The 24869-nt window shown below is 48.0% G+C and overlaps 1 protein-coding gene across 5 annotated transcripts in view; it reads right to left on the minus strand.

Moving 5' to 3' along the window:
* Positions 1–24869, minus strand: part of ANO3 (anoctamin 3) — a 1051220-nt gene that overhangs the window by 511026 nt on the left and 515325 nt on the right. Inside the window, exon 1 of one of the 5 annotated variants that reach the window (XM_063944336.1) lies at positions 14025–14164. The exons of the other annotated variants lie outside the window; for them this stretch is intronic. The gene's annotated coding sequence lies outside the window, so the exon portion shown is untranslated. Of the gene's footprint in view, positions 1–14024; positions 14165–24869 lie in introns of those variants that run through there. 5 annotated transcript variants of the gene reach the window in all.

The raw sequence follows: 24869 nt of genomic DNA on the forward strand, positions 1-24869 counted from the left end.
AAATAATATAATAGTACATTAAACAATCCTGTAATTAAAAAAATAAATAAGTTAGTCCAGTTCACCAATGTAACGATAACATAATTAGAATGGATATCTGCTTAAAATGTAATTACTTTAATAATGTAGATAATATTTTATAACATGGACAGCCAACTGGAGCCAAAAGGAACATAAATTACTTATAAACATATAGAGGGTAAGCGGTTAGCATACCGATCGTTGGGATCACAGCTGTCACAATACAGACGCCGAGATCTGGACAAGGGCACCACACTGCCGCTGGTATACCGGCGAGGTAGGTGATTCCCCCTCTATGGGTGTCCACAACACCCATAGAGGGAGAATAGTTCCTGTGCAGAGCGATGCCCCGCAAGGGGCTACGTTGCACTCACTACCCTGCCGGCACTCTACCGCTCGGGATGCCGATTTCGGTATACTGACCTTCGGCATCCCGTGCGGAGGTAAATCGTACCGGAGCCATATAGCCATAAGGTCTGATTGTCAGTCAGTGCAAAGCTGGGCACAGCTCGCAATCATATGCCGACTGTGAAGGCATCGTTAAAAGAAAACATGGCCTGCACATGCCGCACAAAGTGACCATCGCAAGGAGCTCTGTAACAGTTGAATCTCGTGCAGACTTACAGTAGCTTTCCATAAAATAAGGAGGTTCTGGGCAATAAGTGAGCTGTGTTTGTATGGGCGTACTGAACAAATGCATAGGAGATTCGTCGGCACATGCTTATTTGAGGCCTATGACCAGAGACAGACTCCAGTTTCGGACAGATCATTTGCACTCAGCAAGGGTGGGTACAAGTGCTGATACTAATTATGATGTCTTCGGCCATATAAAGAGTAGAGATGAGCGGGTGTCGGTTCTCAGAGAACCGAACCCTACCGGACTTCACGTTCCGAGCCCGGATCCGAGTCAGGCAAGGGTTTTCCTGCCTGACTCGAAAACCAGAACGAGGCAAAATCATCATCCCGCTGTCGGATTCTCACCGGATTTGGATTCCATATAAGGAGCCGTGCGTCGCAGCCATTTTCACTCCGGCATTGGAGAGTGTAAAGAGAGGACGTGTCTCCGTTCTCTCAGTGTCCGTGTCTTGTGCTGCATCTGTCCAGTCACAGTGGTGGTGTCCTCTGCTGCTATATGTCCAGTGCTACTGTATAGTAACAAGTCCCTTACAGTGTTGCTGTGTTGATGTCCTGCATCAGACCAGTGGTAGTGTCCTGTGCATCAGTCAGTCCAGTACTGCCATATAATTACAGTGGTACTGTCATATAATTCCAGTAATCCTGCCGTATAATTCCAGTAATCCTGCCGTATAATTCCAGTGATCCTGCTGTATAATTACAGTAATCCTGATGTATAATTCCAGTGATCCTGCCATATAATTACAGTAATCCTGCTATATTATTCCATATAAATCCATATAATTCCGTATAAATCCAGTCCAGTGGTGCTGCCTTATAAATTCAGTGGTGCTGTCCTGTGCTGTATATTATTTACTCCAAATAAAGGGGTTATTAATATTTAATCCAAATAATTTTTACAGGGTTTGCCCTGTGAGGTGTAGAGGTACGCTCTCCTGTGCCGCATATTGTGTTATATAACTCCAGAAAAATAATGGAGAACAAAAATTTGGAAGATAAAATAGGGAAAGATCAAGAACCACTTCCTCCTAGTGCTGAAGCTGCTGCCACTAGTCATGACATAGATAATGAAATGCCATCAATGTCGTCTGCCAAGGCCGATGCCCAATGTGATAGTAGAGGGCATGTAAAATCCAAAAAGCCAAAGTTCAGTAAAAAGACCCAAAAAAAGAAATTGAAATGGTCTGAGGAGAAACATAAACTTGCCAATATACCATTTACAACACGGAGTGGCAAGGAACGGCTAAGGCCCTGGCCTATGTTCATGACTAGTGGTTCAGCTTCACATGACGATGGAAGCCCTCATCCTCCCACTAGAAAAATTAAAAAAGTTAAGCTGGAAAAAGCACAGCAAAGAACTGTGCGTTCTAAGATGGTATCACAAATCCACAGGGAGAGTCCAAGTGTGACGGCAGTTGCGCTGCCTGAACTTCCCAACACTGGACGGGAAGAGGTGGCTCCTTCCACCATTTGCACGCCCCCTGCAAGTGCTGGAAGGAGCACCCACAGTCCAGTTTCTGATATTCAAATTGAAGATGTCACTGTTGAAGTACAACAGGATGAGGATATGGGTGTTGCTGGTGCTGAGGGGATCAGTACGTAATCCCGCTGGACGGGATCCCGGCGGTCGAAATACCGACACCGGAATCCCGACCACACAATCCCGACAGGGGTGGCCAGCGGAACGCAGCCCCTTGCGTGCTCGCTTCGCTCGCCACGCTCGTCACACCATTATATTCTCCCTCCGACAGGGGTGGTGAGCGGAACACAGCCCCTTGCGGGCACGGTGCCTCGCTATGCTCGGCACACTATTATATTCTCCCTCTATGGGTGTCGTGGACACCCACGGAGGGAGAATATGTCGGGATTGTGGCGGTCGGGATTCCGGCATCGGTATTTCGACCGCCGGGATCCCGTCCAGCGGGATGTTGACCGCCTCCCGTGCTGAGGAGGAAGGTGATGTTTCTGATTCTGATGGTGATGTGGTTTGTTTAAATGAGGCACCAGGGGAGACACCTGTTGTCCATGGGATGAAGAAGCCTATTGTGATGCCTGGGCAAAATACCAAAAAAGCCACCTATTCGGTGTGGAATTATATCTGCCTCTGTCAATCTGTAATAAATAGGGGTAAGGATGTTAACCACCTAGGAACATCCTCCCTTATACGTCACTTGCAGCGCATTCATCAGAAGTCAGTGTCAAGTTGTGAAACTTTGGGTAAGAGCGTAAGCAGTCCGCTGACACCTAAATCCCTTTTTCCTCTTGTACCCAAGCTCCTGCAAGCCATACCACCAACTTCCTCAACGTCAACTTCCTCGTCAGTCAGGAACGTCAGTAGTCCTGCAGGCCATGTCACTGGCAAGACTGAGGAATCCTTTCCTAACTGGTATTCCTCCGGAGGATCCTTGCATGGTACGCCTGCTGTTGCTGCCGCTGCTGTTGTTGCTGCTGGGTGTCGATCGTCATCCCAGAGGGGAAGTCGGAAGACCACTTGTACTACTTCCAGTAAGCAATTGACTGTCCAACAGTCCTTTGTGAGGAAGATGAAATATGACAGCAGTCATCCTTTTACAAAGCGGATAACTGAGGCCTTGACAGCTATGTTGGTGTTAGACGTGCGTCCAGTATCCGCCATTAGTTCAGTGGGATTTAGAGAATTGTTTGAGGTACTGTGTCCCCGGTATCAAATCCCATCTAGGTTCCACTTCTCTAGGCAGGCGATACCGAGAATGTTCAGGGACATCAGAAAAAGTGTCCTCAGTGTCCTACAAAATGCAGTTGTACCCACTGTCCTCTTAATCACGGACATGTGGTCAAGTGGAACAGGGCAGACTAAGGACTATATGACTGTGACAGCCCACTGGGTAGATTTTTGGCCTCCCGCAGCAACAACAGCAGCGGCACCAGTAGCAGCATCTTGCAAATGCCAACTCGTTCCTAGGCAGGCTACGCTATGTATCACCGCTTTCTGTAAGAGGCACACAGCTGACAACCTCTTACGGAAACTGAAGGACATCATCGCAGAATAGCTTACCCCAATTAGACTCTCCTGGGGATTTATGATATCGGACAACGCCACCAATATTGTACGTGCATTACATCTGGGCAAATTCCAGCACGTCCCATGTTTTGCACATATATTGAATTTGGTGGTGCAGAATTTTTGAAAAATGACAGGGGCGTGCAGGAGATGCTGTCGGTGGCCCGAAAAATTGGGGGCCACTTTCGGCATTCAGCCACCGCGTGCCAAAGACTGGAGCACCATCAAATACGCCTGAACCTGCCCTGCTATCACCTGAAGCAAGAGGTGGTAACGAGGTGGAATTCAACACTCTATATGCTTCAGAGTATGGAGGAGCAGCAAAAGGCCATTAAAGACTATACATCCACCTACGGTATAGGCAAAGGAGGGGGAATGCACCTGACTCGAGCGCAGTGGAGAATGATTTCTGTCTTGTGCAAGGTTCTCCAACCCTTCGAACTTGCCACACGTGAAGTCAGTTCAGACACTGCCAGCTTGAGTCAGGTCATTTCCCTCATCAGGCTTTTGCAGAAGCAGCTGGAGAAATTGAAGAGGAGCTAAGACGGCGCGATTCCGCAAAGTATGTGGGACTTGTGTATGGAGCCCTTCATTCGCTTTGCCAGGATTCAAGGGTGGTCAATCTGTTGAAATCAGAGCACTACATTTTGGCCAGCGTATCTCTCTTTCTGGCAGACACAAGTCTGCAGAGGTGCAAATACCTGCTGGTGAGTAAATTGTCAACTCAAGCGGAACGTGACCCGTCAACAGCTCCACCTTCAATTTCTCCCGCCACTGGGGCTGCAAGGAAAAGGATAAGATTTCCTAGCCCACCCGCTGGCGGTGATGCAGGGCAGTCAGGAGTGAAAGCTGACATCTGGTCCGGACTGAAGGACCTGCCAATGATTACTGACATGTCTACTGTCACTGCATATGATGCTGTCACCATTGAAAGAATGGTGGAGGATTACATCGTTGACAACATCCAAGTAGGCATGCCAGGCAGTCTGTATGTATACTGGCTGGAAAAAGAGGCAATTTGGATGCCCTTGCACAAACTTACTTTATTTTACCTAAGTTGCCCCCCCTCCAGTGTGTACTCCGAAAGAGTGTTTAGTGCAGTCGGTAACCTTGTCAGCGATCGGCGTAGGAGGTTACTTCCACAAAATGTGGAGAAGATGATGTTCATCAAAATGAATTATAAATTCCTCCAGGAAGACCTTCACCAGCAATTGCCTCCAGAAAGTACACAGGGACCTGTGATGGTGGATTCCAGTGGGGACGAATTAATACTCTGTGAGGAGGAGGAGGATGTACACAGTGAAAGGGGTGAGGAATCGCAGGATGAGGATGAGGTCGACATCTTGCCTCTGTAGAGCCAGTTTGTGCAAGGAGAGATTGATTGCTTCTTTTTTTGGTGGAGGCCCACACAAACCAGTAATTTCAGCCACAGTCGTGTGGCAGACCCTGTCGCTGAAATGATTGGTTTGTTAAAGTGTGCATGTCCTGTTTATACAACATAAGGGTGGGTGGTAGAGCCCAAGGACAATTCCATCTTGCACCTTTTTTTCTTATTATCATCATGTTCTGTTTGGGGACAATTTTTTTAAAGTGCCATCCTGTCTGACACTTCCGTTTATGTCCAGTGGTACTGCCATTTAATTCCAGTGATTTGGACATATAATTCCAGTGGGAATTGTTTGTGTCACTAGGCTTAGTTATACAGCTACCTCATTGCACCTCTTCGACACCTTTGCATGAGGTGCTGTTTGGGGCCTAGTTTTTGAAAAGTGCCATCCTGTCTGACACTGCAGTGCCATGCCTAGATGGGCCACACACTTGTGTCGCTTGGCTTAGTCATACAGCAGCCTCGGTGCACCTCTTTTTCTTCTTTGCATCATCTGCGGTTTGGGGACTAGTTTTTGAATAGTGCCTTCTTGTCTGCAACTGCAGTGCCACTCCTAGATGGGCCAGGTGTTTGTGCCGCATACTTGTGTCACTTTGCTTGGTCATACAGCCACCTTGGTGAAACTTTTAGACCTAAAACAATATTGTGAGGTGTGAGGTGTTCAGAATAGACTGGAAATGAGTGGAAATGAATGTTATTGAGGTTAATAATACCGTAGGAGCAAAATTACCCCCAAATTCTGTGATTTTAGCTGTTTTTATGTTTTTTTCCCAAAAATCATCCAGATACAAAACCAAAACACGAAAGGGTGGTTTTGGCAAAACCAAGCCAAAACCAAAACACGAAAGTGGAATTAGAACCAAAACCAAAACACAAAACAAGAAAAGTGCCTGCCGCACATCTCTATATCAGAGTCAAATTGACTCATTACAAGCCGCCTGTGTGCACCGGCGGAGGAGAGAAGCAGCTCCGGAGGCAGCGGAGAAGGAAGAACGCTGCTGCAGCTGTCCCTCTCCTTCCATATAGGCTGGCCGCCATCCGCTGTGAATGCTGGGATACGCTTCCATAATCAGCATTCACAGCGGCTGCCTCCGGAGCTGCCAGCACCAAGGAGCCTGACTGCCTGAGCCAGCAGAGAGATGGTAAGTATCATCTATTCTATCTATTTATCTATCTGTCTTCTATCTATCTATCTATCTATCTATCTATCTATCTATCTATCTATCTATCTATCTATCTATCTATCTATCCTGTCTACCTAATGTGTAAAAGGGGGATGCTGGCTGCCGTAATGTGTAAAAGGGGGACGATGGCTGCTGTAATGTGTAAAAAGGGGTTGCTGTGTGCTGTAATGTGTAAAAAGGGGGACTGTCTGCTGTATTGTGTAAAAAGGGGATGCTGTCTGCAATAATGTGTAAAAAGGGGACGCTGTCTGCCGTAATGTGTAAAAAGGGGACGCTGTCTGCCGTAATTTGTAAAAAGGGGACGCTGTCTGCCGTAATGTGTAAAAAGGGGATGCTGTCTGCCGTAATGTGTAAAAAGGGGACGCTGTCTGCCGTAATTTGTAAATAGGGGTTGCTGTGTGCTGTATTGTGTAAAAAGGGGGACTGTCTGCTGTATTGTGTAAAAAGGGGATGCTGTCTGCAATAATGTGTAAAAAGGGGATGCTGTCTGCAATAATGTGTAAATAGGGGACGCTGTCTGCCGTAATTTGTAAAAAGGGGACGCTGTCTGCCGTAATGTGTAAAAAGGGGATGCTGTCTGCCGTAATGTGTAAAAAGGGGACGCTGTCTGCCGTAATTTGTAAAAAGGGGACGCTGTCTGCCGTAATGAGTAAAAAGGGGGATGCTGTCTGCCGTAATGTGTAAAAAGGGGACACTGTCTGCCGTATTGTGTAAAAAGGGGACGCTGTCTGCCGTAATGTTTAAAAAGGGGGACTGTCTTCCGTATTGTGTAAAAAGGGGGACTGTCTGCCATAATGTGTAAAAAGGGGACGCTGTCTACCTAATGTGTAAATAGGGGACGCTGTCTGCCGTAATGTGTAAATAGGGGACGCTGTCTGCCATGATGTGTAAAATGGGGACGCTGTCTGCTGTAATGTGAAAAAAGGTGACGCTGTCTGCCGTAAGGTGTAAAAAGGGTACGCTGTCTACCGTAATGTGTAAAAAGGGACGCTGTTTGCCGTAATGTGTAAAAAGGGGACCCTGTCTGCCATAATGTGTAAAAGGGAATGCTGTCTGCCGTAATGTGTAAAAAGGTGACGCTGTCTGCCGTAATGTGTAAAAAGGGGGACTGGCTGCCTTAATGTGCAAAAAGGGGGCTCTACCTGGTGTAGTGGCGCTACTGTGCAGCGTAATTTGAATAATGGAGACTACTGTGCACCGTATTATGAATTGGTATTATTTTGTGGCAACACCCCTTCCCCATGAAGCCACACCCCTAGATTTTTTATGCGCTCCTACGCCGCGCACTGCCTCTATCTTTTATTTGGGTGGGGGGCACCAATGCCATTTCTTGCACACAGCCCTAAAATGTCTAGTTATGGCACTGCCGTCCACCTTAACTCCGTCCAAGGCTTAGTAAATAGACCCCTTAGTGATAAGTCAGTCAGTCAATCAGTGAGTGAGGGCTTTTGCATTTATATATATACATGCACTAGGTGATTCATAGCTACGGGCGCTCTTCACAGCATCGTAAGGGGCTATGCCCCCTTAACCCTTGCATACCCTTGTGGTGTGCAATATTTGTATTATATGGAGAATTACCTCCAATCATAATTGTGAGAGTGGTTAAATATTGCACGGACAAAGGGCGTGCGATGGTTAAGAGGTTGTAGCCCCTTGCATCGGCGTGAACAGCGCACGCAGGGCCTGATGAATCACCTAGTAGGTGCTGTGGTTGGGGGAGTGGCGGGTGCCGCCGGTGGGGGAGGGATGGTTGCGGGGTTGACACGGGTGGGGAGGGGCTGGTGTGGTGGTGGGGGAGGGGCGGGTGCTGCGGGTGGGGGTCCGGAGCTATCGCGGGTGGGGGAGAGACAGGTGCGGTTCTGCGGCGGGTGGGGAAGGGGGGTTGCTGCGGGTGGGGAAGGGGGTCCGGAGCCCCCGTGGGTGGTGGAGAGGGTGTGTGGGGGTGCCGCGGATGGGGCCCGGAGGTACTGCGAGTGGGGAAGTGGCGGGTAATGCTTCTCCTGCTTCTCCTGAAAGCAGCTAGGCTGCTGTCCTCCCTTTGGCAGTGGCTCTCCCGGAGACTCGCACAGCAGCCAATCACTATTGTTAGCTCCGGTGTCCCAACGCGCCGCATTACAGGGAAGATGAATTCAATAAACTACAGCTTCCAGCAGGCCTTAGCACCGGAATGCTTCGGCGCTAAGGGATGCTGGGAGCTGTAGTTTATTTAGTACGTCTACTTCCCTGTAATGCGGCGCGTTGGGACCAGAGCCGGCCATAGGGGCATCAGCAACTTCTGCTGATTAAAATGATATGCGGCATGCCTATATTCTGTGTGTAGCATTTCATATGCAGATACAGCCACAGTCTCACACAGTATATAGGCGTGCTGCATATCATTTTAATCAGCAGAAGCTGCGTGTGCATCCTAACAACATAGCAATGCAAATAAGATGCATTTTAATAAAAAAAAGGTGCCCCAACGTTAGCATTGAGGCAAGATTTATGAGGACACATCTGTATCCAAGCAGAGGCAGAGGTCACAGTGTTAGTGGCAGTGTGAGTGCTGTGTGCATGTGAGTGGGTTGATTGTGCAGTAGTGTTCGGAATATGAGTAAGGAGCATTATGTGTGTCATGTAAAAATACATTAATAATGTGCAACATATGTGTAAGGGGCACTATGTGTGTCATTGTGTGTATAAGGGCATTAATAATGTGCGACATATGTGTAAGGGACATTGGTGGTCATTCCGAGTTGTTCGCTCGGTAATTTTCTTCGCATCGCAGCGATTTTCCGCTAATTGTGCATGCGCAAGGGTGGTCATTCCGAGTTGTTCGCTCGGTAATTTTCTTCGCATCGCAGCGATTTTCCGCTAATTGCGCATGCGCAATGTTCGCTCTGCGACCAGGCCCGGCGACAGGGGGGGTCAAAGGGGACTCCCGTCCCGGGCCCCATCGATGTGAGGGGCCCCAAGGTCCAGCGGCGGCAGCATGTCAGATTTAAATAATTATATAAATTGCAGCATCGCACAAGCCGCAGTGTCAGTAACTGCCTTTTTTCCCCCTAGCGCGCCCCCCTGGCCCTGTTGTCACCCCTCAGTGCCCCCAGCCCAGCCCCCAGGTCATCTGTCACTCAGCCAGTGTCCCTGTGCAGTGCAATGATGTTGCACTAGTCACACAGGGCACTGCGTCTGGACCGTCCCTCCTCTCTGAGTCCCCCCCGCCCACCCTGTCTCTGCTGTGAGGAGCGCGAGCGGCAAAGCAGGAGCGGGAATGCAGGAGTGCTGGAAGATTGTTGCTGCATGGACGTCACTGACACTCGGAGCCTGGATGATTAGCAGCGCCGGCGGCTGTGTGTTGCTGGTAAGTCAAGTGTGTGCACTGCCAGCGTGCTCGGCTCTCCAGCAGGATGATGTAGTGCCTGCACTATGATGTAATGCTCTGGAATACACCTTATTTGCACTAAAAAAATCCATACAGTGCCATCTGGTTATTATGTTGCTAGTGATTGACATGCAAGTCACCCCAGGGAACCCATTTATTCCTGTATCTGTCAAGGAAAGCACCCTGGTTGTTAATGTTGGAAAGTAAGTGCCATATATATACATATAGATAGATATAGTGTGTCATATATATTAATATAACACAGTGTGTGTGTGTGTGTGTGTGTGTGTGTGTGTGTGTGTATATATATATATATATATACACACACTTTTTTTTAAAGACACCCTCTGGTTTAAGAGTGGGTGACCATGGGGGGTTGAGGGGGCCCCAGAAATATCAGTGTACCGGGCCCCAAATTTTCTGTTGCCGGCCCTGTCTGCGACTGCGCAAAGTAAATTTGCTATGCAGTTAGGTATTTTACTCACGGCATTACGAGGTTTTTTCTTTGTTCTGCTGATCGTAGTGTGATTGACAGGAAGTGGGTGTTTCTGGGCGGAAACTGGCCGTTTTATGGGTGTGTGTGAAAAAACGCTGCCGTTTCTGGGTAAAACGCGGGAGTGTCTGAAGAAACGGGGGAGTGTCTGGGCGAACGCTGGGTGTGTTTGTGACGTCAAACCAGGAACGAAACTGACTGAACTGATCGCAGTTGTCGAGTAAGTCTGGAGCTACTCAGAAACTGCTAAGAAGTGTCTATTCGCAATTCTGCTAATCTTTCGTTCGCAATTTTGATAAGCTAAGATTCACTCCCAGTAGGCGGCGGCTTAGCGTGTGCAATGCTGCTAAAAGCAGCTTGCGAGCTAACAACTCGGAATGAGGGCCATTATGTGTAAAAGGGTATTAATAAAGGTTGTCATAATGTGTAAGACGCATTATGTTTATAAGGACATTAATGATGTGTCTCATATGTGTAAGGGGCATTACTGTGTGGAATTATGTGTATAAATGCATTACTAATGTGTGGCATTATGTGTATAAGGTGCTCTAATATGTAGCGTTGCGTATAGAAAGGGCATTTACTGTGTCGTCTAATGTGAATAAAGAGCAATAGGGTGTGGTGTAATGTAAATAAGGAGCACTTCAGTGTGATGTAATGTGAATAAGGAGCACTACTGTGAGAAGTAACGTTTATAAGGTAAAGTGATACTACTGTGGTATGTAATGTGAATTATGGACACTATCGCGTGATCAAATGTGAATAAAATTGCAGTACTGTGTGGCGGAATTTTAATTGGGGGTACTATTGTGTGGACATGCCCATTGCCAGCAAAAACACACCCCTTTTTGGACTGTGCGCCAAATGTGCGAACTGTTCCTGTTTAAAGTATAGGGGGTACAAACACCAAAATAAGTACTGTTATGGGTGAGGGTTGATGGTGCTGGGAAAGAGGTGCAAGGTCAGAGGCGGAACCAGCGGTGGTGCTAGGGGGCACCAGGCAAAATCTTGCCTAGGGCATCATATTGGTTAGGGCCAGCTCTGGTTGGGACACCGGCGCTAACAATAGTGACTGGCTGGCAGAACTGACTGACTGGCTGAATCAATGTAAAAGGTGAGAGTGCTGTGCAGTGTCAGTGACAGTGCACACCCACTGCACTGCACAGCACTGTCACCTTTTACATTGATTCAGCGTCCAGACATTACCCTCCGCGATATCACTCACTCTATCCGTTACATTAGCCATCTCGGGGCTCTCAGGCCGGCAGGCCAGGTGCTGTGTTGCGGAGTCAGGGCCTCTGGGGATCTGTGCGCGGCTGTGGTGGGGAAGCACTTCTGTGGCATCACGTGCAGAGGAGGCTGCGGGGCTCAGAGAGTATGTGGCGCAGGGAGGACTATGAAAGCCTTCGGCTGCGCCGCTTTCATACATATCTATGCCGGTGGCCGCAGCAGCTTTTGTTCCACCTACGCCGCGGTTAGGGAGTGGGGATTGTTGATGCTGGAGGGGTCAGGCGGACTGGCAGAAGGACATAGGGGGTCATTCCGACCTGATTGTAGCTATGCTAAATTTAGCACAGCTTCGATCACTTACACTGACATGCGGGGGGACGCCCAGCACAGGGCTAGTCCGCCCCGCATGTCAGGCCACCCCCCTCCCCCTTCCCGCACAAGTACTTAAAGAGTAACTCCAAGCCAGCGCAGCTCATGCGGCTGGCCGGGAGTTGCTCGTTGGTGCCCTGGTCACAGCGGCTGCGTTGGTTGGACCGTGCCCACAAAACTGCGGCCAAACGCCGCCGTGCCCCCCCACCTGCCCAGCGACTGCCACTGCCTTTCAATCAGGCAGAGGCGATCGCTAGGCAATGACAGCCGTCGGCTGTCAGCCATGCGCCGATGCACTGCGGTGCTGGCGCATGCGCAGTTCTGACCTGATCGCTGCGCTGCGATGAACTGCAGAGAGCGATCAGGTCAGAATGACCCCCATAGGACGCTGCAGTAAAAGTTTTTTCCCCCCCTATCTACAGCACAGAGACTTGCTGCAGATGCAGTGGCATACTCTCCAGCTGGACCCTTTTGGCAGATACAGTACCTTTTTTTTATGGTCAGTACCGATTTTTGGCTCTCCAAACTTCCATTGAAAGTATAGGAAAAGGGGCGTGGTCACGCCACTGCATCATAGGCCACGCCCCCCTTTTGAATTTGTCCCGATTTTTATGTGTTAATTGTTGGAGGGTATGATGCTGCAGATACAGTGGGACTATTTTGGGGTGTGGAGCTGGAGCTGCAGCTCCATCAGCCCCACTGTTAATCCTGCTCTGGGAACACACAGCAGCCACAGGACAGAGCCTCCCATTGGATGTAACCTGTGTGGGAGGGCCGTTTCTGAACTGGGTGTGACAGACCTGCCACTAACCCAATGAGAGCTCCTAGCCACTCCCAGCGTTATACACACAGGCACAGAGTGACAGATCTGGGCAATTATATAGGATATAACTCATTTCATTTTTATAGATCAACTTTTTGTTTCTGTTTGTAATCAATTAGCTATATAAGGTGTAAGCTCTTTGGAATAGGTTCTCTTTACACTGGTTTTGCTCTGAATATACTTAATTCTTCCAATAATATATTTGTTTTTATTAATATGGTAAGGTGCTGTATACACTATGGGGGTAATTCCAAGTTGATCGCAACAGGAATTTAGGGGGTAATTCCAAGTTGATAGCAGCAGGAAATTTTTTAGCAGTTGGGCAAAACCATGTGCACTGCAGGGTGGCAGATATAACATGTGCAGAGAGAGTTAGATTTGGGTGTGGTGAGTTCAATCTGCAATCTAAATTGCAGTATAAAAATAAAGTAGCCAGTATTTACCCTGCACAGAAACAAAATAACCCAACCAAATCTAACTCTCTCTGCACATGTTAAATCTGCCCCTCCTGCAGTGCACATAGGCACTCATTCTGAGTCGTTCGCTCGGTAATTTTCTTCGCATCGCAGCGTTTTTCTGCTTAGTACGCATGCGCAATGTTCGCACTGCGACTGCGCCAAGTAATTTTGCTATGAAGATAGTTTTTTTACTCACGGCTTTTTCTTCGCTCCGGCGATCGTAGTGTGATTGACAGGAAATGGGTGTTACTGGGCGGAAACACGGCGTTTTATGGGCGTGTGGATAAAAACGCTACCGTTTCTGGAAAAAACGCGGGAGTGGCTGGAGAAACGGAGGAGTGTCTGGGCGAACGCTGGGTGTGTTTATGACGTCAAACCAGGAACGACAAGCAGTGAACTGATCGCAGATGCCGAGTAAGTCTGAAGCTACTCTGAAACTGCTAAGTAGTTTGTAATCGCAATATTGCGAATACATCGTTCGCAATTTTAAGAAGCTAAGATTCACTCCCAGTAGGCGGCGGCTTAGCGTGTGTAACTCTGCTAAAATCGCCTTGCGAGCGAACAACTCGGAATGAGGGCCATGGTTTTGCCCAACTGCTAAAAAATTTCCTGCTGCGATCAACTTGGAATTACCCCCTTAGTTAGCAATTGGGCAAAACCATGTGCACTGCAGGGGAGGCAGATTTAACATGTGCAGAGAGAGTTAGATTTGGGTGGGTTATTTTATTTCTGTGCAGGGTAAATACTGTCTGCTTTATTTTTACACTGCAAATTAGATTGCAGATTGAACACACCCCACCCAAATCTAACTCTCTCTGCACATGTTAAATCTGCCTCCCCTGCAGTGCACATGGTTTTGCCCAATTGCTAACTAAATTCCTGCTGCGATCAACTTGGAATTACCCCCTATGTGGCCCCATAAATATACGTTTGCACAATGTAACTCAATTCAAAAATGAAATTTCAAATATGGGTGTCAATTCAGAAGTTTAACATTAATGCAGAACATTACTTACCTTAGGTCTGACATTCCGTCTAACCCAGCAGTTGCCTTGACGACTGCAGCAGCTTAGCAGTACTGTCCTCACTCCGCTTACTGAGTGCTGACAGAAAACAGTCTATTTTGCAGGAGTGATGAGAATCTACTGGTGTCAGCCATGGTCTAGCTGTAACCTCCTATCTCCTACTGCGGCAGGCCTTTTCACACAGACACCTTGTTATCAGAAGACAACATGCTGCCAGCACAAACGCCATCACTTGGTCTTGGCAGACATCAGGGGACCAAAGTTTAATGCAGAGTCATAAGTAAGTAAATAAATAAACAGATTACATAGAACTTGTGGGATTCTTTTGCTTGTAAACAAAAATAAATGTATTTTGTTTTATAAGAGAGTTTACACAATAGGGGGGTATCCAATTACCCGCGGTCAATGACGATGGGTAACTGTATCGCTGGGGGCTATCCTGATAGCCCTGATGCGGCGCGCTCCTCCCCCCAATGCCGGAATTTATCGGGGCGGGGTTTAAAATTTGTGACAGGTTTATAGCATACTCCCTTATATGCTGGGTGCATAATGCTGGAGGTGGGAGGTGTTCGGGCATAGTGCCATCTACATAGCTTTGTGGCATCGAGCTGCATGGGCAGGAGCAATGAAATGTGGAACTCACACAGATATTCTGAAAGAGCCTGAAGGTCATTTAATACAATATTTTTAATAACCTTGTGTATTAAACAACGTGTGTGTACATTGAGCCATCAGAAAAAAGAGGTTTCAAAATCTCACTCTCACTCAAAAAATGTTGTATTTTGGAATATTCTGTATTTCGGAATATTTGGATATGGGATACTCAACCTGTGGTTAGGAAAGGATGACATCCTCCTCACAGTGTAAAGATAAAGTATTTGTACGCTACAGTACATGCAAAAGAAGACAGTCATTTCTTTGCATGAAACATGGTGTAACCCAGAGGTTCTCAAACTCGGTCCTCGGGGGCCCACACAGTGCATGTTTTGCAGGTCTCCTCACAGAATCGCAAGTGAAATAATTAGCTCCACCTGTGGACCTTTTAAAATGTGTCAGTGAGTAATTAATACACCTGTGCACCTGCTGGGTTACCTGCAAAACATGCACTGTGTGGGCTCCCGAGGACCGAGTTTGAGAACCTCTGGTGTAACCTGATGCAGATTTAAACCCTTTAATGTGCTCCGAACTCTAAAGAGGCACAATATTTCTAAATATTCTCTCTTCTGGTATACTTCTATTTATCATACACGGACCTCAAGTTGTCTTGGAAGTTTTTTAACAAATCATTTTCTAAAGCACTGACTATAGCCAGATTAAGGAGGGGGGGGGGGGGGGTCACCGGGGACACTGTATACTTGTCAGGGGGACCCCCTGGCTGGAGCACACTTACGTCACCTGCTCTCCCTCTTGTGCTGCAGCAGAAGGATGAACCAGGCAGCCAGAATGCGAGGAGAGTGTGCAATGCAGAGACACAGGAGTATCAGGTTTCATGAGCTGCAGACGTTCTGACCAGAAGAGAGATAGGAGTGGGGAAGAGGCTGGAAGGATCACAGCTCCCCCCCCCCCCCACACCACCACCACCACCACCACACACAACAGGCTAGATTAATATGTTTTGGGTCAGTGTGATCTGTTATCTGATGAGAGCATTCAGGACTGGGTATAGAGACCCACAAGAGTCCTCCTGTGTCCTGTCCCAGTGTGTAAGCAGTACATCGGCTGCTGCTATTCTTGCATGTGACACAATAGATGATAGATTTTATTTTTCTATGTATTATAAGGTTAAACTGTCTTTGTTCCACTGCAAGAACGCTTTATAAAAAAAGTTGTCCTCAGTTATGTGGAGCATTACAGTACCCAGGCATTATTAAACCATTAGTTTAAATCTAATATACACTATTGGTTTAAATTTAATATGCACAGTCTGAGAAACACCTCCCACCCCCAAAACACACTGCTGCACTTACACTGTACAGTCCCATAGTGAGGACGAGCAGGATGACAAGTGAGGTGGATGGCAACCCTGTATTAAGTGCCCTGGGTGCCCCTAAGGCTTAAGTCTGCCTTGGTGCTGACATTAATTCACTTCTTCATTCCAATAAACAAGCACCAGATATCTGATTCACAAGCACTTTAGAGTCCTAGCGACAGTGTGTACAGAGCTGTGATTCAACAGTGACTACGCAGAGCAATAGCAGCAGGTCAAAGGAGTTAACAGCCGATAGCACATAAATGTGATGAACAACAAATAGAATTCACTCTGTCTGCACTGCAGAACCAAAGGCTGTACTGCAGCCAAAAGGATTACATCAAATTCCCACTTATTTAACAAACACGTAACAGAAAAGCTGCCATATAATTAGAACCTCACGTACAGTACTCACGCTAAGCAATTATACACAAAGGTATCTGTTACTGACTGTGGCTTATCTGCATGTGATTTACTGTCCCTTTAAGAAAAATAAAATTCTACTTCTACATGATATTATTTATATTTATGTTTTCTACTTGTCTATTTGAATCTTTTCATTTTAGTATTTTGTATCAGTTATCAGCCAAAGGAGCATATTTAATTAGCCACAGTAGAAACTTCTGTATTTAACACACCTATCATGACTAATTTTCACATTGCACAGTTATGCATGCTCCAGATTCCTGCACAATTCAACTGAAAAAAAAAAAACACTTGGGGGGGTCATTCTGACCCGTTCGCTCGTTGCTTTTTGTCGCAGCCAAGCGAACGGGTCCCTACTGCGTATGCGCCAGTGCCGTAGTGCGCCGGCGCATGCCAGGCGGCCGAAGGCCGTAGCAGGGCTGCGTTCGCCTCTGCCTGATTGACAGGCAAAGGCGATCGCTGGCCGGGAGGGGGCGGAACGGCGGCATTTGGGCGCCATTTCGTGGGAGCGGTCCGGCCAACGCAGGCGTGGCCAGACCGAACGGGGGGCGGGCCGCAGCGGCTGCGTGACGTCACAAGCAGCCGCTGCAGGCCAGGGAGCGATGAGTAGCTCGCTGCCAGCACGCTAAAGCTGCGCTGGTCGGGAGCTACTCATGAATTGCAAAGGCATCGCCGCTGTGCGATGCCTTTGCACTTCTGCGGGGGGGCCGGCACTGACATGCGGGGCGGACAAGCCCTGTGCTGGCCGTCCCCCCGCATGTCAGTGGTAATGATAGTAGCTGTGCTAAATTTAGCACAGCTACGATCATCTCGGAATGACCCCCTTGGTGCAGTAAATCGGGCTTTTAATAGCCGTGGTAAATGCATAGAACAATGGGGGTTAGGGTTAGACTGCGGGAGGGGGCAGTTATGGTTATGCTGTGGGAGGGGATGGTTAGGGTTAGGCGTATTACGGTTAGGTGGGTTAGGGTTAAAATACTTACCGGGATCCGTCTGCATTCTGCAATCAGAATTCTGGTGACTGCCGGTATTTAGATACCAACCGGAAAAAACTTGTGGCAATCCGCATATTCAATGCGGCTAATTGAATGTCCTCCCACGTCGTAACCCAAATCATATGAGCAGTACGAGTAATATAGCGATGGGTAAAATGGCCCAGTAGGGGGCGCTGAGCCATTCATTTATTTTTCTATAACACTACGTGCAAAATGTTCTCCACAATAAATGTAAACTACAGTATGATGTCACATCTATACAGTTTATAAGGTGTAACAAAATAAGATTCTATGCTGCTTTGTAGTTGTGTGATACATATTGCTAATACCGTGTTATCTGTGCCAGTAATTATGGGTACTGGTGTATGCTTGAGCTTAGAAATGATAATGGATATTTACAAACTTGGGATTCATGATAATGCCCGAAAAAAATGTGCTGTGATGTAACCAAAATCTATTAGTGAACCTTGTGATTATTTTATGGTACTGGTCATAAGGGCCCTACACATTCGGCGATGGTCCACCAAGGTGCCGACGGCTGATATGGTTGGCAGGCGACACGGCGGCGGGGAGGGTTAGGTGACAGGGGAGTGAAGTTTCTTCACTCCCCCCCCCCCCCCCCCGTCACCCGGCTCCATAGCAGTGTATGCTAATATGGACGAGATTGTCCATATTGGCCTGCATGCATAAGCGACAGGGCACCAACAATCAACGAGCGCGGGGTCGCGCATCATTCATCGTTGGTGCCTACACACTGAACCTCATTCAGGTTTGTTAGCAAACCAATAAAAGCACACTTGCAGTGGTGCAAGTAGAAAACAACTCTTAGTGGTATTGTGTGCATGCGTCAAAGGCATGTGTTCCAACAAAATGGGTGTGGCCACATGCCACCTGGGGCGTGACCAATGAAAATGGGGGCGTGATACACTTATGGGGGGCCAGATATGACCCCATTAGTGCAGTACGAGATACAAATATGCCCCCACAGTGCCAGATACACATATGCCCCCATTGTGCCAGATACACATATGCCCCCACAGTGCCAGATACACATATGCCCCCACAGAGCCAGGTACACATATACTCCGCGGTGGGCAAGCCGTTACTTATGGCCATAACTATGCGAAGAACCTCGCTTAAAATGCAAAATTTTATTGCAATGATGATTATTAATAATTTGGTAAATGTTTGAATTGAGCACCTGCAACCTTTTTCTTTGTATGCAGTTCTACTGAAAGGTCTCCGCAGGGTCGCACCTCTCATTACCGGTGTGCACCCCAGGACCCCTCCCCTGTACACATATACTCCCACAGTGCCAGATACACATATGTCCACATAATGCCAGGTACAGATATGCCCCCACAGTGCCAGATACACATATGCCCCCCTCAGTGCCAGATACAGATATACTCCTACAGTGCTAGATACACATATGTTCACCGAGTTCCAGATACAGATATTTCCCCACAGTGCCAGCTACACATATGCACCCACAGTGCCAGATACACATATGTTCCCCGAGTTCTAGATATAGATATTTCACAATGGGGCGTGTCCTTGCCCCAACATGCTTGCCCACAGCCCCATAAATACAGATGCATGTCACAATAGGGAAGCGTACTTATATATAGAGATGTGCACCGGACATTTTTCGGGTTTTGTGTTTTGGTTTTGGAATCGGTTCCGCTGCCGTGTTTTGGATTCGGACGAGTTTTGGCAAAACCTCCCTGAAATTTTTTTGTCGGATTCGGGTGTGTTTTGGATTCGGGTGTTTTTTTTTTCAAAAACCCCTCAAAAACAATCATAGAATTTGGGGGTAAATTTGATCCTATAGTATTATTAACCTCAATAACCACAATTTCCACTCATTTCCAGTCTATTCTGAACACCTCACACCTCACAATACTATTTTTAGTCCTAAAATTTGCACCAAGGTCGCTAGATGACTAAGCAAAGCGACCCAAGAGGACGGCACAAACACCTGGCCCATCTAGGAGTGGCACTGCAGTGTCAGACAGGATAGCACTTAAAAAAATTGGCCCCAAACAGCACATGATGTAAAGAAAAGAGATAAAGAGGTGCACTGTGGTCGCTGGACGGCTAAGTTAAGCGACAAAAACAACTCAATATCAGGAATTTTCTCTAACGTCCTAAGTGGATGCTGGGGACTCCGTAAGGACCATGGGGAATAGCGGCTCCGCAGGAGACTGGGCACATCTAAAGAAAGCTTTAGGACTATCTGGTGTGCACTGGCTCCTCCCCCTATGACCCTCCTCCAAGCCTCAGTTAGATCTCTGTGCCCGAACGAGAAGGGTGCACACTAGGGGCTCTCCTGAGCTTCTTAGTGAAAGTTTTAGATTAGGTTTTTTATTTTCAGTGAGACTTGCTGGCAACAGGCTCACTGCATCGAGGGACTAAGGGGAGAAGAAGCGAACTCACCTGCGTGCAGAGTGGATTGGGCTTCTTAGGCTACTGGACATTAGCTCCAGAGGGACGATCACAGGCCCAGCTTGGATGGGTCCCAGAGCCGCGCCGCCGGCCCCCTTACAGAGCCAGAAGGCAGAAGAGGTCCGGAAAATCGGCGGCAGAAGACGTCCTGTCTTCAACAAGGTAGCGCACAGCACTGTAGCTGTGCGCCATTGCTCTCAGCACACTTCACACTTCGGTCACTGAGGGTGCAGGGCGCTGGGGGGGGGCGCCCTGAGACGCAATAAAAACACCTTGGATGGCAAAAAAAATGCATCACATATAGCTCCTGGGCTATATGGATGCATTTAACCCCTGCCAGAATCCATAAAAAAGCAGGAGAAAAGTCCGCGAAAAAGGGGCGGAGCCTATCTCCTCAGCACACTGGCACCATTTTCCCTCACAGCTCCGTTGGAGGGAAGCTCCCTGTCTCTCCCCTGCAGTCACTACACTACAGAAAGGGTTAAAAAAAGAGAGGGGGGCACTAATTAGGCGCAGTATTAACTATACAGCAGCTATAAGGGGAAAAACACTTATATAAGGTTATCCCTGTATATATATATATAGCGCTCTGGTGTGTGCTGGCAAACTCTCCCTCTGTCTCCCCAAAGGGCTAGTGGGGTCCTGTCCTCTATCAGAGCATTCCCTGTGTGTGTGCTGTATGTCGGTACTTTTGTGTCGACATGTATGAGGAGAAAAATGATGTGGAGACGGAGCAGATTGCCTGTAATAGTGATGTCACCCCCTAGGGGGTCGACACCTGAGTGGATGAACTGTTGGAAGGAATTACGTGACAGTGTCAGCTCTGTATAAAAGACAGTGGTTGACATGAGACAGCCGGCTACTCAGCTTGTGCCTGTCCAGACGTCTCATAGGCCGTCAGGGGCTCTAAAGCGCCCGTTACCTCAGATGGCAGATATAGACGCCGACACGGATACTGACTCCAGTGTCGACGGTGAAGAGACGAATGTGACTTCCTGTAGGGCCACACGTTACATGATTGAGGCAATGAAAAATGTTTTACACATTTCTGATAATACGAGTACCACCAAAAAAGGGGTATTATGTTCGGTGAGGAAAAACTACCTGTAGTTTTCCTGAATCTGAGAAATTAAATGAGGTGTGTGATGATGCGTGGGTTTCCCCCGATAACAACGGATAATTTCTAAAATGTTATTGGCATTATATTCTTTCCCGCCAGAGGTTAGGGTGCGTTGGGAAACACCCCCTAGGAGGGATAAAGCGCTCACACGCTTGTAAGGGCTCTACCTTCGCCTGAGATGGCCGCCCTTAAGGATCCTGCTGATAGAAAGCAGGAGGGTATCCTAAAAGGTATTTACACACATACTGGTGTTATACTGCGACCAGCAATCGCCTCAGCCTGGATGTGCAGTGCTGGGTTGGCGTGGTCGGATTCCCTGACTGAAAATATTGATACCCTAGATAGGGACAGTATATTTTTGCCTATAGAGCATTTAAAAGATGCATTTTTATATATGCGTGATGCACAGCGGAATATTTGCCGACTGGCATCAAGTCTAAGCGCGTTGTCCATTTCTACCAGTAGAGGGTTATGGACACGTCAGTGGTCAGGTGATGCGTATTCCAAACGGCATTTGGAAGTATTGCTTTATTAAGGGAGGAGTTATTTGGGGTCAGTCTTTCAGACCTCGTGGCCACGGCAACAGCTGGGAATTCCACGTTTGTACCCCAGGTCGCCTCTCAACATGAGAAGACGCCGTATTATCAGGCGCAGTCTTTTCGTGGACAAGCGGGCAAAAGGTTCCTCATTTCTGCCCCGTGACAGAGGGAGAGGAAAAAGGCTGCAGAAATCAGCCAGTTCCCAGGAACAGAAACCCTCTCCCGCCTCTGCCAAGCCCTCAGTATACGCTGGGGCTTTACAAGCAGAATCAGGCACGGTGGGGGGCCCGTCTCAATGAATTTCAGCGCGCAGTGGGCTCACTCGCAAGTAGACCCCTGGATCCTTCAGGTGATATCTCAGGGGTACAAATTAGAATTCGAGACGTCTCCCCCTCGCCGTTTCCTAAAGTCGGCTTTACCGATGTCTCCTTCTGACAGGGAGACAGTTTTGGAAGCCATTCACAAGCTGTATTCCCAGCAGGTGATAATCAAGATACCCCTCCTGCAACAGGGAACGGGGTATTATTCCACACTGTTGTGGTACCGAAGCCGGACGGCTCGGTGAGACCGATTCTAAATCTAAAATCTTTGAACACTTACGTACAGAGGTTCAAATTCAAGATTGAGTCACTCAGAGCAGTGATTGCGAACCTGGAAGAAGGGGACTACATGATGTCTCGGGACATCAAGGATGCTTACCTTCATGTCAAAATTTACCCTTCTCACCAAGGGTACCTCAGGTTTATGGTACAGAACTGTCACTATCAGTTCAGACGCTGCCGTATGGATGGTACACGGCACCCCGGGTCTTTACCAAGGTAATGGCCGAAATGATGATATTCCTTCGAAGGAAGTGAATTTTAGTTATCCCTTCCTTGGACAATTCCCTGATAAGGGTAAGATCCAGGGAACAGTTGGAGGTCGGTGTAGCACTATCTCAGGTAGTGTTGCGGCAGCACGATTGGATTCTCAATATTCCAAAATCGCACCTGGTTCCGACGACGTGTCTTCTGTTCCTAGGGATGATCCTGGACACAGTCCAGAAAAAGGTGTTTCTCCCGGAGGAGAAAGCCAGGGAGTTATCCGAGCTAGTCAGGAACCTCCTAAAACCGAGCCAAGTCTCAGTGCATCAATGCACAAGGGTTCTGGGTAAAATGGTGGCTTCCTACGAAGCAATCCCATTCGGCAGATTCCACGCAAGAACTTTCCAGTGGGACCTGCTGGACAAATGGTCCGGATCGCATCTTCAGATGCATCAGCGGATAACCCTGTCACCAAGGACAAGGGTGTCCCTCCTGTGGTGGTTGCAGAGTGCTCATCTTCTAGAGGGCCGCAGATTAGGCATTCAGGACTGGGTCCTGGTGACCACTGATGCCAGCCTGCGAGGCTGGGGAGCAGTCACACAGGGAAGGAATATCCAGGGCTTATGGTCAAGCCTGGAGATATCACTTCACATAAATATCCTGAAGCTAAGGGACATTTACAATGCTCTAAGCTTAGCAAGACCTCTGCTTCAAGGTCAGCCGGTGTTGATCCAGTCGGACAACATCACGGCAGTCACCCACGTAAACAGACAGGGTGGCACAAGAAGCAGGAGGGCAATGGCAGAAGCTGCAAGGATTCTTCGCTGGGCGGAAAATCATGTGATAGCACTGTCAGCAGTATTCATTCCGGGAGTGGACAACTGGGAAGCAGACTTCCTCAGCACGACCTCCACCCGGGAGAGTGGGGACTTCACCCAGAAGTCTTCCACATGATTAAAAACTCGACAGGTATTGCGCCAGGTCCAGGGACCCTCAGGCAATAAGCTGTAGACGCTCTGGTAACACCGTGGGTGTACCAGTCAGGGTATGTGTTCCCTCCTCTGCCTCTCATACCCAAGGTACTGAGATTGATAAGATGGAGAGGAGTAAGCACTATATTCGTGGTTCCGGATTGGCCAAGAAGGACTTGGTAACCGGAACTTCAAGAGATGCTCATGGAGGATCCGTGGCCTCTACCTCTAAGAAGGGACCTGCTCCAGCAAGGACCCTGTCTGTTCCAAGACTTACCGCGGCTGCGTTTGACGGCATGGCGGTTGAACGCCGGATCCTGAAGGAAAAAAGGCATTCCGGATGAAGTCATCCCTATCCTGATCAAAGCCAGGAAGGATGTAACCGCAAAAACATTATCACCGCAATTGGCGAAAATATGTTGCGTGGTGCGAGGCCAGTAAGGCCCGACGGAGGAAATTCAACTGGGTCGATTCCTACATTTCCTGCAAACAGGAGTGTCTATGGGCCTGAAATTGGGGTCCATTAAGGTTCAAATTTCGGCCCTGTCAATTTTCTTCCAAAAAGAACTAGCTTCAGTCCCTGAAGTTCAGACGTTTGTAAAAGGGGTACTGCATATACAGCCTCCTTTTGTGCCTCCAGTGGCACTTTGGGATCTCAATGTAGTTTTGGGTTCCAAAAGTCACATTGGTTTGAACCACTTAAATCTGTGGAGTTAAAATATCTCACATGGAAAGTGGTCATGCTGTTGGCCCTGGCCTGGGCCAGGCGCGTGTCAGAATTGGCGGCTTTATCCTGAAAAAGCCCTTATCTGATTTTCCATTCGGACAGGGCGGAATTGAGGACTCGTCCTCAGTTTCTCCTCAAGGTGGTTTCAGCGTCTCACCTGAACCAACCTATTGGTGGTGCCTGCGGCTACTAGGGACTTGGAGGCCTCCAAGTTGCTAGACGTTGTCAGTGCCCTGAAAATATATGTTTCCAGGACGGCTGGATTCAGGAAATCTGACTCGCTGTTTATCCTGTGTGCACCCAACAAGCTGGGTGCTCCTGCTTCTAAGCAGACTATTGCTCGTTGGATTTGTAGTACAATTCAGCTTGCACATTCTGTGGCAGGCCTGCCACAGCCAAAAATCTGTAAATGCCCACTCCACAAGGAAGGTGGGCTCATCTTGGGCGGCTGCCCGAGGGGTCTCGGCTTTACAACTTTGCCGAGCAGCTACTTGGTCAGGAGCAAATACGTTTGTAAAATTCTACAAAATTGATATCCTGGCTGAGGAGGACCTGGAGTTCTCTCATTTGGTGCTGCAGAGTCATCCGCACTCTCCCGCCCGTTTGGGAGCTTTGGTATAATCCCCATGGTCCTTACGGAGTCCCCAGCATCCACTTAGGACGTTAGAGAAAATAAGAATTTACTTACCGATAATTCTATTTCTCATAGTCCGTAGTGGATGCTGGGCGCCCATCCCAAGTGCGGATTGTCTGCAATACTTGTACATAGTTATTGTTACAAAAATCGGGTTATTATTGTTGTGAGCCATCTTTCAGAGGCTCCTCTGTTATCATGCTG

The sequence above is a fragment of the Pseudophryne corroboree genome, chromosome 11 (assembly GCF_028390025.1).
Source record: "Pseudophryne corroboree isolate aPseCor3 chromosome 11, aPseCor3.hap2, whole genome shotgun sequence".
Taxonomy (NCBI): domain Eukaryota; kingdom Metazoa; phylum Chordata; class Amphibia; order Anura; family Myobatrachidae; genus Pseudophryne; species Pseudophryne corroboree.